Genomic DNA, 6,710 nt, shown 5'->3' on the forward strand with positions numbered 1-6,710 from the left:
TTTAGACACAGCTGACTGTGAACAACCAACATCTTTTGCAACATTGCGTGATGATTTACCCTCTTTAAGAGTTTGATAATCCTCTCCTTTGTTTCAATTGACATCTCTCGTGTTGGAGCCATGATTCATGTCAGTCCACTTGGTGCAACAGCTCTCCTTTTGTGTCATGTCTGTGATCTGCTTTTTTTCTACAAAATTAAACAACTGAATGAACATCCTCCAAGGCCGGTGATTCCATAATTTTTGCCAGGGGTTGTACACAGGATTGATTTTGTTTGTATGTTCATTTATTTATTGTTTTCATTCATTCATTTCCAGACACACTCAAAATACTACATTGGCAGGGGTGGTGGCCAAGTGGTTAATGCGCTTGGTTTCAGTTCGGAAGGTTCTGGGTTCAAATCCCACCCCTGCCACATTTCTCCATGTAATGTGGAGTTGCGTCAGGAAGGGCATCCGGCGTAAAACCTGTGCCAAATCAACATGCAGATCCACCTTGGATTTGCTGTGGTGCAAACAAGGGAGCAGCCGAAGGGACTTACTATTAATATTCAATATTCAACTTGGTATATACTAGGGATGGGACAATATATAATATCATTTATCACAATAAAAATTGTAGCTATTTTATTATTATCGTGATAGTCATTCAAGCATAATAATCCTCATTTATTTGCACCTCAATGCCCTTTATACTTTATTGTGGACAGATAATTTATTATATTTAGTATAGTACATAAATATAAATGGATTGCTTTATACACCACTGTATTTTTTCAATGTACATCTGCCAAATAAAACTTATCCCAATAGAACACAAATCTATTGTCCAACATTTGCTTGAAACACTACATCCATCAGTGAAGTGATGGTGCAAAATGATCCTTTATTAGTGTTTATATGGTTTTGTTCATCATGAAGGAGTTGGTGCTTTGAAATAGCCACAGCGAGAAAGAGAGACACAGGAAGCAGAGCAGAGACACAGATGACTTGATTCATGTTCTTGCATTCATCCTAACCCCTGTTCTCACAATCACTCACACACTCGCGACGCGTCATGTAGGACTCAGACAGACAGCGTGTATCCAAAACAAGCTGGGAGAGAGAGAATGAGGAAGCAAGGTCAGAGGTCAGGGACGTTGATAGAGTGGTGACAGCTGTGTGTTTCATCTGTGTGTGTTCTTCACTCTCTCCCTCCTTTCATCTGTCCCTGAGTTAAACTTTCCCCTGTCTTTTGTGCTTCTGTTATTCTTCATACCAAGACAGAGGTGGTTACTCGCAAATCTACATGCCTGTTTTTAAAGTCTGTTTTCTAGTCATGGCTTCTCTGCAGTGGGCAGTTTTTCAACACACAGTGATGGAACACTCTCTTATAGCAGCACTATGTTACATTTCTCTCTGTTGCTTCCAACTTCATATAATTTCCTTAGATGTGATCCTGAGGTTCCGTTGATTCTTTTGGACAAAGGTTCATTAATTCCTATGTGTTCACTTGGGCCTCCATCCTCAAAGATGTAAAATCTCAGCTGTCCCAGACATCTTATATTTTTGTATAACAACTTGCTGTGAATCTTTCGCGATGGCTCCTAAAGAGAAACCTTAATTGCAAAGATCCAACATTGTGCTCCCGAACCCTTGGCTTAATTCATTAGGTGTTTTTAACATGCATTTAAACACATGAAAACACTGATTCATCAGGCAGGCCTTTAAATATTGAGACAGGCCCTCAGCTAACTCCAACATTTAATTTACAAACTTTTAAAAGCAATTCTGTCATTTTCTGTAATCTTCAGGAATGTTCCATTTTATTTATTAAAGGTCTTATAAATAATATTTTCAGCATTACCATAGCAGCCAATTACTGTGCTCTTATAGAAATATGCATTTAGTGTCTTAATGACATCCTGTTCACTCCCTCTGTGTTGTAACATGAGATTTTCTGTTACCTGTTTTCATATTTGGACTGGTGTCCCGTCGAGATGAACTACCCCTCAAGATGAGCTACCTTGTGCAACTGCTACGTCGCACAACTGCACATGTGCGTCTCTCTCTACGCTGGTCTTTCACACCTCACCCGGTTGAGTTGAGCCTCCCCGCCGAAGAAAACTCACATAGGTTTTGTCTTTACATAAAAATACAGCAATAAGTGTCTTTTCAATTTAAAAATGTAAAGATTTGCATGAACACACTGTCTTTAAAGCAGAATATTGGCGTTAGATGACTATAACAACATGAATAGGATTAGTTTACATTTATGAAGACTGAGGAAATCTAGCATAACTATGTACTGACATTGTGGTTCAAGCTGTTAAAATATTATAATAATATTATATCGATATATTATCAATAAAAATGGCAAATGCAAAAACATCACATAACTATGCATATCATTCATTAAGTAAATCTCAGGTTCTTTGGTTGACCTTCAGCAGCCTGTTTTTTATATCAAAATAATTTACCTCGTCTTTTTGTTGCTGTTTTAACAACCATTAGGAATTTTTGAGACGGACTCTCTGTGGTGATGGAGAGAAGTGGGCTGCCAGAACACTCAGGCACAAGAAGCAGGAGGACGGCAACAGCTGTGGCATTTTAGTGGTAAACATCTTCAGTATGTTTCTTCTAACCATTTTTGTAGTAAGCTGTACTAATATTATCTAAATATGTGGAATGCCTTTTTTTCAGTTTGCCGAAGCCTACATCAGCAAAGGAGATTTGGTGAAGACTGAAACACACCAGCATGCAATTGCTCAGACTCATTTGAAAGTGGCTTGTATGAAGACAAAGCTAAGACTAAGGGCCCCTTCACACATCGTATGAATAAGTACAACTCAGGGCGAGTCATGGCGGAACAGCTCGTATGCGCAAATCACGCAAACATCAAGCCAACAGGCAAGCGTGCACGATGCTGCTGCAATGGTTTGTGCACATGACGGTGTCTTTCGAGCAGGAACACAGTGCAAGCAGCTGCACCACATCACACCGCTGATGTGTAGAACAATAAAATAAAAACCAGCTGTATAATCAGTGAATATCACTGGGTTTATATAAATAATACATAAAAGGGGACAAAACACAGAACCCCATGGTTAAATAACCCTGGTAAAATAAAAAAAAGTCACTCACAGGATTTGAACCCATAAGCTCTGATTACCAGACAGAAATGTTACCACTGCACTACCATTGCTGACCTGTAATTAGTGTGGAAAAATTCCTGAAATCAACAAGAAGATGGACGAGGTGCGCTGTGTGTGGCCGCTGCAGCCCGGCACAAAGGCAAATGATGTTTTATATATTTCCACATGAGGACAGGAGGCAGAGACACACGCCTCACAGAGGAATGTTGTAAGTTCATGTCCTTCCCATCATGGAATGTGTTCTCCAGGTGGGACGTCCAGGAGCAGAGATCTTTACAGCCACGGCTGTGTACGATCAGACCTTGCTGTCCGGCCCCCATGTGATCAGATTTGTACATACCCCCCCAGCACGCCCGATGTGTTGGGGGGAGTGGGGAGCGCAAGACACGTGCACGTGCAAGACACAGTCGTGGGGCACTTAGACAAATTTTACATCCACCTCAACAGTGATCGTCTGCTGAATGTTTTTGTGATGATAGCATGAATGACCATACATTTTCTAAGTGCCAAATGAGTGGTGTTAGATGTTCATGTGTGTCGCCTGGAATTTGGCCGACACCTGCTGCGAGAGGGTTTGATGGGCTCTCACAGCGCACACTCTGTCTTGCAGCCGCTGGTGTGCGCAAATAGTTGTAGCAACAGGTGTACGAGGCATTGGAGGCAGCTACAATTTTACCCATTTTGCACACAATTCCTGCTTCATGAGCACTTCATGCGTAAGTTGACCAAATTCGTACTATGTGTGAAGGGGCCCTAAGACTAAACCAGGTCTAAAGAAATTTTAATGCACTCAAAAAACTGACTCACTGGAGTGAATTTCCATCTAATAAATATATGTAGTCCCAACTAAATAAAACTAAATTATCTTGAATGGATGTGCTTTTTGAGTTCGGGCTATATCTACTTATTGGATAGAAATCCTGCACATACAACCCCTGGCAAAAATTATGGAATCACCGGCCTCGGAGGATGTTCATTCAGTTGTTTAATTTTGTAGAAAAAAAAGCAGATCACAGACATGACACAAAACTAAAGTCATTTCAAATGGCAACTTTCTGGCTTTAAGAAACATTATAAGAAATCAAGAAAAAAGATTGTGGCAGTCAGTAACGGTTACTTTTTTAGTCCAAGCAGAGGAAAAAAATATGGAATCACTCAATTCTGAGGAAAAAATTATGGAATCACCCTGTAAATTTTCATCCCCAAAACTAACACCTGCATCATATCAGATCTGCTCATTAGTCTGCATCTAAAAAGGAGTGAACACACCTTAGAGAGCTGTTGCACCAAGTGGACTGACATGAATCATGGCTCCAACACGAGAGATGTCAATTGAAACAAAGGAGAGGATTATCAAACTCTTAAAAGAGAGTAAATCATCACGCAATGTTGCAAAAGATGTTGGTTGTTCACAGTCAGCTGTGTCTAAACTCTGGACCAAATACAAACAACATGGGAAGGTTGTTAAAGGCAAACATACTGGTAGACCAAGGAAGACAAAGCGCCAAGACAGAAAACTTAAAGCAATATGTCTCAAAAATCAAAAAATGTAAAACAAAACAAATGAGGAACGAATGGGAGGAAACTGGAGTCAACGTCTGTGACCGAACTGTAAGAAACCGCCTAAAGGAAATGGGATTTACATACAGAAAAGCTAAAAGAAAGGCATCATTAACACCTAAACAGAAAAAAACAAGGTTACAATGGGCTAAGGAAAAGCAATTGTGGACTGTGGATGACTGGATGAAAGTCATATTCAGTGATGAATCTCGAATCTGCATTGGGCAAGGTGATGATGCTGGAACTTTTGTTTGGTGCCTTTCCAATGAGATTTATAAAGATGACTGCCTGAAAAGAACATGTAAATTTCCACAGTCATTGATGATATGGGGCTGCATGTCAGGTAAAGGCACTGGGGAGATGGCTGTCATTACATCATCAATAAATGCACAAGTTTATGTTGATATTTTGGACAATTGAAAGGATGTTTGGGGATGATGAAATCATTTTTCAAGATGATAATGCATCTTGCCATAGAGCAAAAACTGCAAAAACATTCCTTGCAAAAAGACACATAGGGTCAATGTCATGGCATAGGGTCAATGTCAATGAGCAGATCTGATTTAATGCAGGTGTTAATTTGGGGGATGAAAATTTACAGGGTGATTCCATAATTTTTTCCTCAGAATTGAGTGATTCCATATTTTTTTCCTCTGCTTGGTCTAAAAAAGTAACCGTTACTGACTGCCACAATCTTTTTTTCTTGATTTCTTATAGTGTTTCTTAAAGCCAGAAAGTTGCCATTTGAAATGACTTTAGTTTTGTGTTATGTCTGTGATCTGCTTTTTTTCTACAAAATTAAACAACTGAATGAACATCCTCTGAGGCCGGTGATTCCATAATTTTTGCCAGGGGTTGTAATTGAATTGCGTTCATCCAATTACTCACTTTTTTGAGTGTAAGGTCTAAGCCAGGTTTAAATCAGGTCTGAAACTAGGCCTGAGCAATTGTCCACATTACATCTCAGGCTTCCATCTCAGCCCCCTTCCAAACTCTGCACTTTCCTCCAGTATCGCTCCATCATAATGTTAACATGGCACAAACTGACAGAAATATTCACTTTGTGACTTCAGAGAGTGAGGGTTTTGGGGAGGTTATGTACTTGTATACTGGAAATACTATACTGTACAAAATGTATTAATTGTTTTCACAAAATGCAGTTTTGAAAGGTGTACACTGTAATTAACCAATCTGTATAATAGGTATGGGATGCTATTGATTTTTTCTGTCATGATTATCTTGGCCATAGTAATTTGCGATGATGACCATCAAAGGTTGACGAGGACTCAAAATAAAAGATATGTGATGCACATTGTGACCCGGACTTTACCTGGACCCAGACTCCACAACACAATACAATAACAACATGGTGATCCAGAATGGTCCGACTGATCAAGATGTTGCAATCTGATATTTAATTCACAAGCTGAAACTAAATAGTGTCTTCCTGGTCTTAGTTTTACATTGTGATGTCATACGTTTCTGCTGGAGGACCTGCATATTGATCCGGAATAGTGAAAATTTAAAAAATGATCCAGAATTGGGATCCAGATTCCAATCCACTCTAAAATTTAATGAAGTTTTCCATGCCCTAATATTGATGGTGAAAATTTTGTCAGAATCTGTGCAGTAGTCCAGCCACGACCCATCATCAATGCTCTTACTGAGGGAAGGAGGTTATTTGCCAAAATCTCCCGATACATCCATCCTCCCTTCAACACGGTGGAGTCATCCTGTCCCCTTTGCAGAAAAGTACCACCAAAAATCATGTTTCCACCCCCATGCTTCACAGTTGTGACAGTGTTCTTGGGGTTGTTCTCAACCTCTAAACACAGCAAGTGGAGTTGATTCCAAAAACCTCTATTTTGGTCTCATCTGACCACCTTCTCCCATGCCTCCTCTGGATCATCCAGATGGTCACTGGTGAACTTCAAATGGGCATGGACATGTGCTGGCTTGAGCAGGGGGACCTTGCGTACCCTGCGGGATTTTAAACCATGACGGCGTAGTGTGTTA

General features: G+C 40.0%; 1 long non-coding RNA gene across 1 annotated transcript; it reads left to right on the forward strand.

Annotated features, from left to right (window-relative positions):
• The first annotated feature begins 206 nt into the window (after positions 1 to 206).
• On the forward strand, positions 207 to 3,007 carry LOC117509215. The gene is made up of 3 exons (XR_004560315.1): positions 207 to 2,038; positions 2,494 to 2,595; positions 2,683 to 3,007. It is a non-coding gene; the product is annotated as an uncharacterized LOC117509215 (long non-coding RNA).
• The last annotated feature ends 3,703 nt before the right edge of the window (positions 3,008 to 6,710 follow it).

This window comes from Thalassophryne amazonica, chromosome 4 (genome assembly GCF_902500255.1).
Source record: "Thalassophryne amazonica chromosome 4, fThaAma1.1, whole genome shotgun sequence".
NCBI classification, from domain to species: Eukaryota; Metazoa; Chordata; class Actinopteri; order Batrachoidiformes; family Batrachoididae; genus Thalassophryne; species Thalassophryne amazonica.